The 17604-nt window shown below is 43.6% G+C and overlaps 1 long non-coding RNA gene across 7 annotated transcripts in view; it reads right to left on the bottom strand.

The window, feature by feature from the left end:
* The window catches only part of LOC133092772 (uncharacterized), a 75878-nt gene extending 72392 nt beyond the window's left edge, over positions 1-3486 (bottom strand). For 6 of the 7 annotated variants that reach the window (XR_009701143.1, XR_009701141.1, XR_009701144.1 and 3 more), the window contains exons 1-2: positions 3211-3486; positions 2892-2990 (exon numbers count right to left, since the gene is read on the bottom strand). This is a non-coding gene — a long non-coding RNA (uncharacterized LOC133092772). The remainder of the gene's footprint in view (positions 1-2891; positions 2991-3210) is intronic. The other variant, XR_009701140.1, reaches the window with a different exon arrangement.
* Between the last annotated feature and the right edge of the window lie 14118 nt (positions 3487-17604).

Below are 17604 nucleotides of genomic sequence, written 5' to 3'. Positions count from 1 at the left end.
ACGCAGCAACGAAGACCCACGGCAGCCAAAAAAAAAAAAAGAAAAAGAAAAAAGGACAATAGATTTGAAAGATCCTCTTTCACAAAAGAGGGTATCAAAATGGCCAATAAGTGTATAATATGCTTATTTAAGACTCATAAGATGTTATTACTCACGAGGGGAATTTAAATTAAAAAAAGAAGAGTTGCGGATTCTAATTTAAACACGTAATTAAAGCTAATAGGAATAAAACAAACATTTCAGTACACAGTAGGAAAGCAGAATGTGTGTTTTCAGTTATGAGGAATGGAATTACATTTTATTGAGGAAAAAAATTCTGTGCATGGTCAGGATTAACTAAATTTAGATTGGAGTTAATTAAGTAAATGGATTTTGTTAAGTAAGCTAGTACAAGACTGGAAGCTGAACAAAGTTTCTTAGAGTTTTCCTTTTTGATAACAGATTGAGTGAGGTTCTGTGACCTTAAGTGATCTGTATTTTTTTTTTAATCTTTTTGTGACTTTGGTTAAATGAATAAGTATTGTTTCATAGAGACCTATGATCCTGTTGTGTTTTAAAACCTTTTTGATATTTTTAACAAACTTCCCAAATATCAAAATCTAAGTCTCTTTTAGCCTCCAACTGACTGTGGGATGCTTTAAGGAGCATCCTGAGACAGCTCAGAGATGAATGTTACACTAAGTTTATTTGGTATGTTAACTTACTTCAAAACATTGTCAAGTGATTGGAGATGAACCTTAGGTTGTAGTGTATGGATAGATGTTATTAATATAGCTATTCCAAAATTTATATGAAATTCCTAACATCTAATATAATGTTATCAGCCATAATTCTAGTTATTCTAAAATGTTAGATGTCACAGAAATATCCAAGTTTCCTGATAATTGCATTGTACTCAAATCTTTAACCATGCTCAAATTTTAAGTTTTGTCCTTTATAGACAATCATTATTTTACACTGATGCTTTTACAAAATGAAGATTTTCAAGTAGACTCATAAAAAGAACTTTTAAACAAATATAAGTTTCTGATAGCCTTTAGATAATACCACTGAACTGGGTAACAAACGACAAAACTCTAATGGAAAACCTGATTACTTCATCCAGATCAACAGGAATTAATTACATGGGACTGAACGAACTTTGTTTTCCAGAAAAACCTTTTCTCTTATGCCATGACCTACAACAAGTTGATAAAGCATACCTTTGTAAACAAAGATGAAACATTTATCTTTTTCTCTCTACTTGATCCTTCCAGAATTTGGCTTCTCCAGCTGGCTCTCCTGTGGACTTGATGGTTTATTATTGGGTTGGCCAAAAAGTTCGTTCGGCTAGTGAATACGTTGTTCAGTAAAGTTCTTTGTGAAAATGAAAAACGTGTCTTGGGACTTTCCTGGTGGTCCAGTGGGTAAGACTCCGAGCTCCCAAAGCAGGGGGCCCGGGTTCGACCCCTGGTCGGGGAACTAGATCCCGCATGCATGCCGCAACTAAGAGTCTGCATGCCGCAACTAAGAAGTCCGCGTGCTGCAACTAAAAGATCCCATATGCTGCAACTAAAGATCCCACATGCCTCAACGAAGATCCCGTGTGCCGCAACTAAGACATGGCGCAGGGGCTTCCCTGGTGGTGCAGCGGTTGAGAATCCGCCTGCCAATGCAGGGGACACGGGTTCGAGCCCTGGTCTGGGAAGATCCCACATGCCGCGGAGCGACTAAGCCCGTGAGCCACAACTACTGAGCCTGCGAGTCTGGAGCCTGTGCTCTGCAACAAGAGAGGCCGCGACAGTGAGAGGCCCGCGCACCGCAATGAAGAGTGGCCCCCGCTCGCCGCAACTAGAGAAAGCCCTCGCACAGAAACGAAGACCCAACACAGCCAAAAATAAATAAATAAATTTAAAAAAAAAAAAGCTTAAAAAAAAAACTTAAAAAAAAAAAATGGCGCAGCCAAAATAAATTAATTAATTAATAAATTTTTTTAAAAAGAGCCTGGCACAAAGTAAGTGCTCAATGTTAAAAAGAAAAAAGTCTTTAAACTTAAAACCGAACGAACTTTTTGGCCAGCCCAATACAACTGGATTACAACTAGTTATACTCATTGTTTTAATTTGTTCTTTGTTTCCAAATTGTTTATGATTTGTCTCCCTGCTGCACTATGACCTTGTCAGTGTTACTACCTACGTTACTTATGCCCTGTCTATTTTGCTGTCTCTTACAGTACTCAATGTGTAACCAGGCCTCCAACAAAATTGATGGCTAAACATCTTGAGGAAATAAATCACATTTGTAACTCTACATAGAATAACTGTAATAGTGTGATTCTAGGTATGGGAACAAGCAACAAGGGAAAATATCTCCTGGATCATAATAGACTAGTAAGACAGAGGATCCAGAGAATCTTTATCAACACGGCCTAACCCAGAAATTAGCACCTGGAGTGGCGTATCAACGAATTTTCGCCTGATCTGGGATGAGCCTCCTAGCGCCATGGGACAAAAATTGGTCATGAAATGTCTCCCAAATATTGGTCGAATTTCAGACCAAGAGGAGGAACTGATAAATGGAATACTGCCTGCCATATCAATAAACAAAAGATGTCACAGTCATCAGCCGCCTCATGGTGAGCTGGTGAACCCTGAGGGAACTCAGGAAGGAAAAGAATACCTGCCATCTAGCAGCCATCAGACTGCAGCCACTCACAAAGGTGAGCCCTGAGGAATCTCAGGATGTGAAAACACAGGATACTGGCCCAGATAGCTGAGGTGCATATCAAAGGAATGATTTCAGTGAGCCGCCCAGACTCTTGCACCTTCCCATACATACAAAAGCGCTAAATTCCTTAACTTGACATATCTGTCTTTCTTTAACTAACAACAATCTTTTGACATTCAGACTACCTGCCCTTTGTCGCAAAACTCCTGTATATGCTGGCTCACGGAGCAGTTCTCTCAGGGTTACTTGACGTGCTGCCTCCCAGCTTGAAGTCCTAAAAATTCCTGCCAAATAAAACATTCAACTTTAAGGCTGTAAAAATATTTTTGAGTCGACAGGTGTGACTTCCAGGGCAGAGATGCTCTCCTGCCCCCGCTGTCTGTAGTGCCCGGCAGCCGAGGGGACCAAAAGGACCACCGGGTGTGAGGCGGCCCTGGCGCCCCCAGCCCTGCTCCACCCTGGAGCCCAGCAGCCCCGCAGCTCCCCTCCTCCACCCAGCCCCACCTGCTGGCCGCCACAGCCGTGCTCCCGCTCCACGTCACTGCCCAAGGCCAACTTGGCGGAGGCGGCAGCCAAGGCCCCAAACGCATCGGCGCCGGCGCACGGGCAGCTGAACATGCCCCAGCAGCGGCGCCGCATCGCGCCGGCCTGCAGGCGCAGGGGGAATCGTGGTGAGGCGTCAGGGAGGGCGGCGCACACACACCGCCGCCTGCGACCTGCGACCTAGCCGCCACGGTGCGCACCGCCACACCTCCGTGTGTCCCCCGCGCCAGCCACCGGCCCGGCGGAGTGCGCTCCGCCATTGGACGGCGGCCTCACGTGACGCGAGGCTTACGTCAGTGGGTTGGCCAATGGAGGCTCCGCGAGGGCCTTGAGGGGCGGGGCCGCCGGCTGCGGTCCTGTCGCCCTTGTCCCCAAGGTGAGCCGCCTCCGCGTTAGGTTTACGCTTTCCGGGGAGCCCTCCGGGACCGTTGTCCGAGGCTGACAGTGGTACTGTGCTAGCTGTTGTAAAATAACTCTTCGTGGTCTAGCAGTTTCAATCCTTGCCACTGGGGGAGGTCAAGCATCAGCTTCCACAGGGATTTTTTAAAACGCCGAATCCCGGTCCTGCCCCACACCCATTGAATCAGAATCTGCCTTTTAACAAGACTCCCAGGAGACTGACCTACACCTCCTTCCGGAAAGCACAAAACGTAGAGATGCTTCGGCAGAGGGCGCTAGAGACCTGCAGACTCAGCAAGAAAGCGGGCTGGAGGGTGGGGCGGGGGAGGTGGAGGTTAGGGATTCTCACAAATCAGATGGCCCAGATGGATACACGCTCATTGTAGGAAATTTAGAAAGCATAATTAGAAGAAAATGTCATCCGTAATCACCCGACTCAGGTAATCAGGATTAACATTACTTCCAATTTCCAGTGCACTTAAATACTTTTTAAATGTTTTCGTTTAAGAAGTAGTACATTTCTTTGAAAATAAACTGCTATTGAGGTGTATAAAGGCCTACTTCCACCCTCCAGGAAAGTCGTTGTTATTACAGAACTTTTTCTCTATGTATAGCTTTATATATAGCACACGTTAAAAAATAGTATATGTATGGGACTTTTTTTCTAAACATGATTTCACAGTGCACATACTGTCCAGCAGCATTCTTTTTTTGCATTCAGTAAATTTTCACGTTAGTCCTTACTTGCCCTTCTCTCTCACAAGGTGGCTTTGTGGCTCTAATAAAAGCCAGGAAGGTTAGGGACTTCCCTGGCCAGTCCAGTGGTTAAGACTCCATGCTTCCAGTACAGGGTTCAATCCCTAGTTGGGGAACTAAGATCCCACATGCCTGCAGTGCAGTGTGGCCAAAAACAAAACAAAAAAAAAACAAAAAAACATGGTACAAATTGTCTCATTTTGCAGCTGAGAAAATGGAGGCTCAGAGAGGCATGGTGCCACTGAACCAAGAGCTGTGTGAGATGATCCCCTCGGAAAGCTCTTATGTTACTTGGAACCTACAGGAAATTAAGTGGTGTTGCACTGGATCAACTCTTTATGCTTTATAAGGAGTTTTCTTAGAACAAATGATGCCTCCACCTAGCACGAGAGCATCTCAGAGCCACCTCCTCTGTAGGAGGAGGTTGTGTGTTTGTGTGTCTGTTTCCCTGTTAGCCTGCAAGCTCCTTGAGGGCAAGGACACATTTATTTCTTCTCTAGGTCCCCAGTGCCCAGCACAGGGCCTTGTTCTAGTGATGATGGTTGAGTTGTTACCATTTTTGGACACCCTGCTGGGAAGTGATTTCTGTCTCCTGGACAAAAGCTCCTGTGTGCATACACATCACCTGCTAGCAACCTTGTTAAAATGAAGATTCTGATTTAGGTCTGGAGCTGGATTGAGGTTCTGCATTTCTACCAGGCTCCCAGATGGTGCTATGCAGGCGTGGTGGAGTGGCGAGACCACACTGAGTAGCAAGACTGTAATTGACCGTTGCCCTCAGCATACTCACACAACTTGCAGCATACTTGCCTCCCTAACTGGCTCCATCAGGCAGATGCCATGCATGCTTTCTCTTTGTTTCTGCCACAGTGCCCAATACTGTGACCAGCTCCTGTCCTTGCTACAAGTGTTTGAGTGAACAGACTATGATTTGATTATAAAAGATAAATAAAATTTAAAACTTACTAACATCATTGTAACCGAAAGTGGGGTCCGGCTGCTTGCCACTCAAAAGCCAATAAAGAGGCAAGATTGGCGGAAAGGAAAGTTTGCTTTATTGCAGATGCTGGCAACAGTGAGTTGGGGGCGGACGCCTCCCCAAAGGCCGACTCCCCCCCCTACCCCAACCAGTGGGCAAGAGCTTTTATAGGCTGAGGGAGGGGGCTACGTGCAGAGACAGCACCGTCAGCTCTGACAGTCATCTTGAAATTGCTCATGCGGTGGTCTGACCAGCGTCATCTTGATTGTTTTAAGTACGGTTAATCTTCAGCTCCAGGGTCGATTTGTTTCCATTTCTTTGAGGCCAATTCTCAAATTGTGGCAGCTTACGTCATGCTTGCCTTCTGGTCGTCATGTAGTTCACTTCTTCCACCTGATGGGGGTTTCAGTATCTCTAAGACAGCTCAAAGGATACGGCTCAGGATATTATCTGTAGCCCTTGAGAAGGAACTAAAGGTCCTTGACTTTGCTTAATGACTAAACTATTATTATTTGGTCTCCTTTGACTGTTTTCCTTTGTTTCTGTATTTTCTCACTTCTCTAATTAAACTTATTCTTTGGCTAAAATTTTTCCACAGACAAAAGGCAGGCTGAAGACATGGGGGGCAAGGATTATAGCGTCCTGATTCGTTTCAGCATCATGGTGCAAACTGGAGCACCCTGAACTGGGAGTGTGGAGGGGAAGGAATACCTCATCCCACATTTATTTAAAAAGCAATGAGAACAAACCTCAAAGATGGCTTATGGGCAAAAGATGACCTGTTGAGTTCTGGGAGACCCATTCAAACTCTCCCTCACCTTTAGGGGCTAAAGTCACACATTTAAGAGGCCTTAGGGACCAAGGAGCGAATCTAAATATGAGAACCACCCCACCCCACCCCCGTGTGAGACAGGAGGGATGGGTGTGACCTGTGACGACCTAGGGAGTGAATGTCTTATCTCTCTCTTAAGCCTCCTCTCCAAACTTACCTCAGTCTCTTCCTCTCTCTCTCTTCTCTTTTCACTGTGTCCACTTATTTCTCTGCCCAATTAAACAAATGAGCACACAGGTACCCTGGGCCAGGGCCTGTTCCAGGCAGCAGAGTTGCCAGGATGACTAAGATCTGTGCACTCCTTGGGTTCTGGGTTTTTGCAAAACATTCAGTTCTAACTCCCTGTCCTGAACTGGCTTAAGGCTTTATCTCCTTTTCCTTGCTATGAGTGATGTTATGGGATGAATTGTGCCCTCTAAAAAGATATATTGGGAAGTCCCTGGTAGTCCAGTGGTTAGGAACCCGCACTTTCACTGCCAGCGGTGCGGGTTCAATCCCTGGTCCGGGAAATAGGATCACACAAGCTGTGCAGCAAGGCCAGTAGATGGATAGATAGATAGATAGATAGATAGATAGATAGATAGATAGATAGGTAGATAGATAGAAGTCTTAATCCCTGGCACCTGTGAATGTGAACTTATTTGGAAATGGGGTCGATTGCAGATGTAATCAAATTAAGATGAGGTCATTAGGGTGGGCCCTAATGTGACTAGTGTCCTTAGAAGAGACAGAGACCCAAGGGAGAATGCCATGGGACCACAGAGGCAGAGATTGGAGTGATGCATCTACAAGCCAAGGAACACCAAGGGTTGCCTGCAACACCACACGGTAAGAAAGGCATGGAACAGTTTGTCCTCTGGAGGCCTGAGCCTTGCCAACACCTTGATTTTGGACTTATAGTATCCAGAATTGTTAGAGAATAAGGTTCTGTTGTGTTAAGCCACCCGGTTTTTGTCAATTTGTCATGGCAGACCTAGGGAACTCAAACAGGTGACCAGACCCAAGCCTCTTTATTACCAGCTTCACTACTCCACCTTCTCCCACCTCCAAAGCAGTCAGAGCCAGACCTGTAAGGGATGCCTTTGATTCCAACCATCCCCTTAAATCATGGAACTACCGATGATTCAGTCAGGACCCTTGTATCAATCAGCCCCCCAAAATACACAACTCCCATCGATTGAATCAGATCCTTAAATAGCCTGACTCCCATGGATTAAGTCAATTCCTTTAACTATCGGGACCCCTGTTAAATCAGTCGTCCTCCGAAAATCTCTTAAGGTTCATTAAACCAATTAAATGCCTTAGATTTCCTGACTCCCATTAAATCAACCTGCCTTCTTAACTCTCATTAAGAAGGATGATTGATTTAATTAGGGTCACCAATTTAAGAAGGCATATTGAATCAATGGGAGTGCAGTGATTGTATCAATGGGAGTTCCCCCTGGGGGACAGCCAGGGAGGGGTGCTGTCCCCCATGGTGGGTGCTCGGGAGCCCTGCGTAAATTAGTTCATTTGTACCAATTTTTGGATTCCACCTATAAGTGATATTATATGATATTTGTCTTTCCCTTCCTGACTTCACTGAGTATGATCACCTCTGGATTCAACTGTGTTGCTGTTAAGTGGCATTATTTCATTCTTTTTTATGGCTGAGCAATATTCCATTGTCTATACGTACCACATCTTCTTTATCTTTTCATCTGTCTGTGAACATTTTGGTTGCTTCCACATCTTGCCTGTTGTAAATACTGCTGCAATGGACGTTGGGCGTGCATGGGTCTTTTCGAATACTGGTTTTCTCTGGATATACCCCCAGGAGTGGGATTGCTGGATCATCCGGTAGCTTTATTTTAATTTTCTAAGGAGCCTCCATACTGTTCTTTACAGTAGCTCTTACCAGTTTCCATTCCCACCAGCAGCGTAAGTGGGTTCCCTTTTCTCCATCTCTGATGATGGCCGTTGTGACTGGTGTGAGGTGATACCTTGTTGTCGTTTTGATTTGCATTTCTCTGATAATTAGGAATGTTGAGCATCTTGTCACGTGCTTTTTTTAAAAAACAGTGTGAGTAAAAGTTACCTCTTGAAATTGGCTTCTTGACAGTCTGCCCTGTTTTGAATTCTTTTTCCATTCCCTATCGCAGGAAATTTCTTGAGGGCAGGTGTCATTTACAGCCCCCCAGGCCTTGTGAATATGAAGTGCCCGTAAGCACGGGTTTTAAAGTTGTTACAAGAAACGGCCACAAGTTAACAGGATTTCTTCATACCCATCTCTGGTTATTCTGACAGCAAGAGCCTTAGAGAAAGTTGTGTTCATGGGTTGTAAATTCGAGTGGTATGTGCCAGAACAAACACCCAAGGGGACTTCCCTGGCGGTCCAGTGGTTAAGACTCTGCGCTTCCAATGCAAGGGGCACAGGTTAGATCCCTGGTCGGGGAACTAGGATCCCATATGCTGTGTGGCCAAAAACAAAGAAACAAAGAAACAAACAACCCAAAGGTTGTATCTCATTACTTCTTCCCCCTTACTCTTTACCCCTGGGGCAAATCCCAACCTCTGGAAAACCACTCTGCCGAGGGTGCTGTCCTCTGGAGGTGGGGAGACTGTAAGGAAGGAGGCTAGAGGCGGGAACCTTACCAACAGGAGACATGGAGACCAGCTGAGTTTTCAAAGCTCTTCAAGTCCAGAGAGTCTGCCTGGATCTGGAGATTGTGGTCCCATGCAGAGGGCACCAGGCACTACAGGTCCAAGGAGGGCTTATTTGCTGGCACATCTTTCCCAGTACCCTCAGTCCCAGGACAATCCAGCCTTGGAACCCAAGCCTGCTCTGGCGCCAGGGATGTGTCTCCAGCCCAGGTCACCGAGGTCTGTCGGGAACATAGTAGGCATTTTTTTTTAAATTTAATTAATTGTTATTTTATATTGGAGTATAGTTGATTTACAATGTTGTGTTGTTTTAGGTGTTCAGCAACTTGATTCAGTTCTACATAGACGTATATCTGTTCTTTTTTGGATTCCTTTCCCATATATGTTATTACGAGTTTTGAGTAGAGTTCCCTGTGCTAGACAGTAGATCCTTGTTGATTATCTATTTTATATATATATTAGGGTGTATGTGCTAATCCCAGCCTTTGCATTTATCCCTTTCCTCTACCTTTCCCCTTTGGTAATCTTAAGTTTGTTTTCTAAGTCTGTGAGCCTGTTTCTGCTTTGTAAATTGGTTCCTTTGTATCAGTTTTTGGATTCCACCTATAAGTGATATCATATGATATTTGTCTTTCTTTTCTGGCTTACTTCACTTAATATGATCATCCCTAGGTCCATCCATGTTGCTGCAAGTGGCATTATTTCATTCTTTTTTTATGGCTGAATAGTATTCCATTGTCTATATGTACCACATCTTCTTTATCTTTTCACCTGTCTGTGAGCATTTTGGTTGCTTCCATGTCTTGGCTATTGTAAATCCGGCTGCAATGGACGTTGGGGTGTGTGGGTCAGAGGAGAGCACTGGGCAGAGGAATCAGCAGGTGTAAAGGCCTAGAGCCAGGAAAACACTTGGCAAGTTTGAGGAACAGAAGGTCTGGCTGGAGGACAGGGATGGGGGGAGAATGGACTGAATGATACTGGGGAGGTAAAGGGAGCCAGGCCAGTGTACATAGTTTGGATTTTATTCTAACTGCAATGGAAAGGGATTCCATAGAGCAATGGCATGATCTGAGTCACTATTTTGTTTTTATAAATTTATTTATTTTATTTATTATTTTTGGCCATGTTGGGTCTTCGTTGCTGAGCGCGGGCTTTCTCTAGTTGCAGTGAGCGGGGGCTACTCTTCGCTGCGGTGCGCGGGCTTCTCATTGCGGTGGCTTTTCTTGTTGCGGAGCACGGGCTCTAGGTGCACGGGCTTCAGTAGTTGTGGCTCGCGGGCTCTAGAGCGCAGGCTCAGTAGTTGTGGCGCACGGGCTTTGTTGCTCCGCGGCATGTGGGATCTTCCTGGACCAGGGCTCGAACCCATGTGCCCTGCATTGGCAGGCAGATTCCCAACCACTGCGCCACCAGGGAAGCCCCTGAGTCACTATTTTAAAAGCTCCCTCTGGTTGCTGGGTGAAGAGTGGGTTGGAGAATAAGAGATAAAGGCAGCATGTGTACTGGAGTCTCTTTTACATGGTTTCCTAGAGGCTCCACTCAGTGACTCTGTCTCATGGGCCAGAACCTGGCCTGGTGGCCAGCCCTAGCTGCAAGGAATTCTTTTTTTCTTTTTTTTTTGAAGTATAGTTGATTTACAATGCTGTGTTGGTCTCTGGTGTACAGCACAGTGATTCAGTTATACATATGTATATATATATATATATATATTCTTTTTCATATTGTTTTCCATCATGGTTTATTACAGGATATTGAATATAGTTCCCTTTGCTATACAGTAGGACCCTGTTGTTTTTCCATTCTATATATAATAGTTTGCATCTGCTAATCCCAAACTCCCAATCCATCTCCCCCTTAGCAACTGTAAGTCTGTTCTCTATGTCTGTGAAGGGATATTTCTTTTTTTTTTTTTTTCTTTTGGAGTTGCCACATAGAGCATTTTAATTTTTAAATTTTTGTTTGTTTTATTGAGGTATAGTTGACGTACAATACTATATGTTTCAAGTGTACAGCATAATAATTCACAATTTTTAAATGTTATACTCCATTTATAGTTATTTTAAAATATTGGCTGTATTCCCTGTGCTGTACAATATATCCTTGTAGCTTATTTATTTTATACATAGTAGTTTGTACCTCTTAGACCCCTACCCCTATATTGCCCCTCCCCCCTTCCCTCTCCCCACTGGTAACCACTAGTTTGTTCTCTATATCTGTGAGTCTGCTTCTGTATTGTTATATTTATTTGCTTGTTTTATTTTTTGGATTCCACATATAAGTGATATCATACAGTATTTGTCTTTCTCTGTCTGACTTATTTCACTTAGCATAATACCCTCCAAGTCCATCCATGTTGTTGCAAATGGCAAAATTTCATTCTTTTTTCATGGCTGAGTAATATTCCATTGTATATATGTACCACATCTTCTTTATCCATTCATCTGTCGATGGACAAATAGGTTGCTTCCAATATCTTGGCAATTGTAAATAGTGCTGCTATGAACATTGGGGTGCAGAGGGATTTTTTTTTTTTATACAGTAGGATCTTGTTGCTGTTTATTTTTTTAAATATATTTTAAATTAATTAATTAATTAATTTAGTTTTGGCTGTGTTGGGTCTTCGTTGCTGTGCGCGGGCTTTCTCTACTTGTGGCGAGCGGGGTCTACTCTTCGTTGTGGTGCGCAGGCTTCTCATTGCGGTGGCTTCTCTTGTTGCAGAGCACGGGCTCTAGGTGCGCGGGCTTCAGTAGTTGTGGCACATGGGCTCTAGAGCGCAGGCTCAGTAGTTGTGGTGCACGGACTTAGTTGCTCTGCAGCATGTGGGATCTTCCCAGACCAGGGCTCGAACCCGTGTCCCCTGCATTGGCAGGTGTATTCTTAACCACTGTGCCACCAGGGAAGCCCAGAGGGATTCTTAAAATGTGGATATTTTAGGCACAGGAAGGCAAGGAGGAAAATGACTTGTAATTGGCTTTTGGGTAGCCAATCCAGTGTCTGTCATTGTGGTCATCTGCGTTATTCCTAAAACGAGCCTGTGAAATAGGTGGGGCAATTTTTATTGTACTCATTTATAAAAGGGAAACAGCATTAAAGAGCACAAATTTCAGAAGGCTTGAGTCTCAATCTTTTGACCTCAAAAGGATGTGTTCTTCTTACTTACCTTTTATTATTCTGGGCCCCGCAAAAGGCTGAACCCAGTCACACATGTCCTGGTGTGTCTCAATGTCCAGTGTACCCGAGCAATTATCACAGCTGAATGGGCACTGGAGGGAGATCAGTTCATCAGAACAGACTTCGGAATGGAAAGAAACCTTCTAAAAAATAAGAAAAAAATAAAATAATAAATAACGTCTTCTGTTATAGTAGGAAATATTGTTCCACTGAACAGAATGATAAGGTGGAGAGAGTGTGCACCCCAGGGGATATGGAAGACAATCCATTGGAGTGTGGGAAGGACATTGAGAATTTTGTGTTTGCATGAATATAGATGATATAGATATAGACATAGAAGTTCAGCATTGCTAATATTTAATATGTGAATTGACACTAGGTATCAGACAGGCACATGCCTTACACATATGGAATCCAAGTATCCTGATTCTACAGTCTACACCATGGAGAGCTTAACAGCAGCACCCTTACTGTTCATTCACTGTCAGTGGATTGCAGCAATATGGGTTTACAAGTACCTGGTTAAGTGGGTTCACTAGTAATATTATCTTAAATAGTAAACTCTTTACAATTCTTTGTAATGAGATAGAGAGTTTCAGTGAAATTCTACTTAGAAGAACAATGCTTAATAATCATTACGTATATATATTCACATGGCATTGTAGCCAGAATATTACATTATGGATTATATGCAGTAAGTATTCAACATAGGTATATCACGTACATGAGTATGTATGTAATTACATGCCACAGTGTTTTCTACTGTGAAAATTGAGACAACTAACAGAAAGTACCTAGTACAATGCTTACTGTATATATTAGAATAAACATTCAATTAATCAAGAAAAGCAACCACAAGCTGGATGGGGTGTTTATTCACCTGGCTGGCTTCTTCCTAGAGGTTACATCAGGAGACATTCATTGCCTTGGGAAATTTTTTTGGCTTAATGCTTTTCCTGGTCTTTATAGGCTCAGAACCTGGATATTTTGTCAGCACATTATGAATAGCTCCACGTTTTAGGACAGATTCTTTTATTTATTTAGTTTTAATTTATTTTTTGGCTGCGTTGGATCTTTGTTGTGGCATGCGGGCTTTCTCTAGTTGCGGTGAGCAGGGGCTACTCTTCGTTGCGGTGAGCGGGCTTATTGTGGTGGCTTCTCTTGTTGCAGAGCACGGGCTCCAGGCGCGCGGGCTTCAGTAGTTATGGCGCACGGGCTCAGTGGTTGTGGCTCGCGGGCTCTAGAGCGCAGGCTCAGTAGTTGTGGCGCACGGGCTTAGTTGCTCCACGGCATGTGGGATCTTCCCGGACCAGGGCTCGAACCCGTGTCCCCTGCATTGGCAGGCGGATTCTTAACCACTGCACCACCAGGGAAGTCCTAGGACAGATTCTTTACCCAAACTTACAAGACCAGAATCAAAACCAGAATCCTAATTAACGACAGAGAATGAAGACTCTGACTGACACACTGATTGAGGAGTTGTGCTAGCACGATCAGAATATTTTCTCCCTGAAGGCGGACTGACAATCAGAGGATTTCTTGGTGAGCAAGGAATCAGAACAAGGGGAGTTTTCACGTACATACATGTAATGTTTAATGCTCTCTGATAGATCCATCTCACAATAGGGATTAGTTTGCCAATGCGCCCAGGAAATTCAAGAAAGGCAATTACTTGGGCAGAATTAGGACAGGTAATGTGTTTGCCTCTGTGACACTTGTTTTTTGATATTGTAGGGGAGCAGAATTTGCCACCCAGAAACATGTCTCTTTGGCATATTCATTATTTTAAGTTGGCTATTTTCTAAGAAACAGCATACATGGGAAAAACTCTGAAAACCAAGTAGGAGTTACCCTTTTGTAAGAAATGCTCACATTTATGAGAGAAACCTCCATTTGTAAGGGTGTCTCCCTGGCTGTACCAGGAAGAGGAGGATGATCAAATCTCTAGAAACTCTCATGAATGGAGAAGGCAATGACTTAAATCTGCGAAAGAAACTTACCCTTGTTGATTGCACTTCTCCCGTCAGCTCCGGAACCGACTCTCCCCATCCTCAACGCCCTCTTCTGTCTTTAGCTGAGGATTGTCTTTGAGGTGAGGGTTTCAGCCATTTATTTTGGCCAGTTACTCAGTTCCCCTGGGGGTCTCCTTTGTATACACGTTATTAAATTAGTTTGATTGATTTTTCTCCTGTTACTGGCTCATACCAGTTTAATTCTTTAGACCAGCCAGAAGAACCTAGAAGGATAGAGGAAAATTTCTTTCTCCTTGACAATATGTTAATAGTTAATAACGTTCTCTTTTTTAGTTTCTTTAACTTTTTATTATGGAGGTTCTGAAACATAGAAAAATATACAGTGTAAGATAATGAGCCCCCATGTGCCCATCACCTGTTTCAATCATTATCCACACATGGTCAGTCAGTCTGGTTTTATTTACGTCCTCATCCACACCCCTTGCCCTCCTGTATTGGAATTTAAAGAAAATTCTTTTTTTTTTGGCCGCACCATGCGGCATGCTGGATCCTGGTTCCCTGACCAGGGATCAAACCCCTGCCCCCTGCAGTGGAAGCATGGAGTCTTAGCCACTGGACTGCCAGGGAAGTCCCTTGAAGAAAATTCTAAACATCCTGATCTTTTTTTTCTTTTTTAAAAAATTAATTAATTATTTATTTATTTTTGGCTGCGTTGGGTCTTCGTTGCTGCACACAGGCTTTCTCTAGTTCCAGCGAGAGGAGGCTACTCTTCGTTGCGGTGCACGGGCTTCTCATTGCGGTGGCTTCCCTTGTTGCGGAGCACGGGCTCTAGGTGCGTGGGCTTCAGTAGTTGTGGCTCGCGGGCCCTAGAGCGCAGGCTCAGTAGTCGTGGCGCACGGGTTTAGTTGTTCCGCGGCATGTGGGATCTTCCTGGACTAGGGCTCGAATCCGTGTCCCTTGCATTGGCAGGCGGATTCTTAACCACTGCGCCACCAGGGAAGTCCATCCTGATCGCTTTTAAAGATATTTTATTGAATCAAGTCCTGCTGGTTTGAGCGCCATTTTTCTTCTTTTTCTGGTGACTTTAGATAGCTCTGCTCTGATCTTAAAACAGCTTCCCTGGTGGCACAGTGGTTACGAATCCGCCTGCCAATACAGGGGACACAGGTTCGAGCCCTGGTCCGGGAAGATCCTACATGCCGTGGAGCAACTAAGCCCATGCGCCACAACTACTGAGCCTGCGCTCTAGAGCCCGTGCTCTAGAACCCGTGCTCTAGAGCCCCCATGCTAAAACTACTGAAGCCCGCGTGCCTAGGGCCCGTGCTCCGGAACAAGAGAAGCCACCGCAATGAGAAGCCCGCACATCGCAATAAAGAGTAGCCCCCGCTCAGGCAACTAGGGAAAGCCCGCAGGCAGCAACGAAGACCCTATGCAGTCAAAAATAAATTTAAAAACAAAAACAAAAAACGGCTCCCAGAGAGTGATTTTTAAGTTCTTGAGGGAAGCCTATGGTTCTGAGAACAATTACCATTATCATTAGGCAGGGTACATTCCACTTACTTTCATCTTTTCTCAATTACTCAGGAATATCACTCTGAGCATCACTTACTGGGCTACGCTGCAAAGCCGAAATGCCGGGCTTCTGTGCTCTTCCCAGGCGACGTGATCCCTATGCAGGGTCTCTGGGAGTGGGGTCCAAGAATCTGCATAGGTAACAGTTTCGCAGGTGATTCTGCCCCTGAGGTTGGAGGAGCACTGGCCGAGAACATTGTCAGAGATTGCTAAGGTACGTAGGTTTCAAGCCATGGTGCTGAAAACCTGGAAGAGATTTTTAGAAAACCAGCTGCATTTCTCTGATACTTCCCCCTTCCCTGTGTCGCTGGCTGTCACACCTCATGGTTCAGAGGCTCTGAGGCTGGAATCTCGTGCTCCTTGCTGGCTGTGTCAAGGCAGTTCTGCAGGGCAGAGTGCATGAACTTTGAAATAGCTACTGGCTGCTCAGAAGTCCCTTACTTTCAAGTTTCTGCCTGTGTCCCACATAGCTGTGGGTGCTATAAGTCTTACCTAGGTAAGTGGTGTTCCTGTACACACACACACACACACACACAGGCAGCGTGCTAGATTTGCTTTTTTTTTTTAATTGAAGTATAGTTGATTTAAAATGTTGTGTTACTTTCAGGTGTCCAGCAAAGCGATTCAAGCGTATATGTGTGTGTGTGTGTGTATACACACATATTTATACACACACATATATATTTTCTTTTTCAGATTATTTTCCATTATAGCTTACTATAAGATATTGAATATAGTTCCCTGTGCTATACAGTAGGTCCTTGTTGTTTATCTATTTTATATACAGTATTGTGTATCTGCTAATCCCATACTCCTAACTTATCTCTCCCCCCAGCCCCCCGCCTTTCCCCTTTGGTAACCATAAGTTTGTTTTCTATGTCTGTGAGTCTGTTTCTGTTTTGGAAATAAGTTCATTTGTATCATTTTTTTAGGATTCCACATATAAGTGATAGCATAAAATATTTGTCTTTCTCTGTCTGACTTACTTCACTTAATATGATCATCTCTAGGTCCATCCACGTTGCTGCAAATGGCATTATTTCATTCTCTTTTATGGCTGAGTAATATTCCATTGTATATATATATGTACCACATCTTCTTTACCCGTGCATCTGTCGATGGACATTTAGGTTGTTTCCACGTCTTGGCTATTGTAAATAGTACTGCTATGAACATTGGGGGTGCATGTATCTTTTCAAATTAGAGTTTTCTCTGGATATATGCCCAGGAGTGGGATTGCTGGATCATATGCTACTAGAGTGCTATATTTTGAATGGTTCTACCATATAACAAAATTTTGAGAAATTCCTCTAATATCTCAATTCTACTGGGATAAATTATAGGGTTGGCCAAAAAGTGCATTCGGGTTTTTCCATTCAGTGTTATGGGAAAAACCCGAACCAACTTTTTGGCCAGCCCAATATTTTCCATTTAGGGACCAATTTCAGTAGTTATGAGATAAACATTCATACTCCCCCCAGTGTACATTCCACTCACATGGTAAGCTTGAATACGACTCTTTTTATTTCAAGCTACTTAAGATTTCCTTATTTTGGAGAAACTATATTCCTCTGCCCCAGTCAGGAGCTAGATTCTAGAGTTTAGAATAAGTTCAGGAAGCTGGTTGTCAGTGAAGGTATCTACGCACTTCCATTTACCTCTGTATAGTTTATGCATGTGGTTAACTAGGAGATAACTTCCCCTGGTGATCCATGACCCTTTCACCACCCCATGGGTGACTCATTTAAAAAAATAATAATAAATAAATAAAATGATAGGTCAGGGAGGTACAAGATAAGATTGATTTAGGACTAGTGAACTCATAACCCATGTTTTGCAGAAAACTGTGCTTTTAAAGAGCTACATGACCTAAAAATGCTTTTTTTTTTTTTTTTTTTGGTTTGTTTTAAAAGAAAAACAAGCTTTGTTCCACTTAGTTTTATTGCAAGCTCCAAAAGTGCTATTAGACCTTTTGAAATTTGGGCTTATTTAAAAAATAAAAAAGCCCTGGAAATTGTGTCTTCATTTGTCTA

The sequence above is a fragment of the Eubalaena glacialis genome, chromosome 5 (genome assembly GCF_028564815.1).
Source record: "Eubalaena glacialis isolate mEubGla1 chromosome 5, mEubGla1.1.hap2.+ XY, whole genome shotgun sequence".
In the NCBI taxonomy this organism is placed as follows: domain Eukaryota; kingdom Metazoa; phylum Chordata; class Mammalia; order Artiodactyla; family Balaenidae; genus Eubalaena; species Eubalaena glacialis.
Note: the sequence above shows the minus strand (reverse complement) of the source record. Positions and strands in the feature narration are given on the sequence as shown.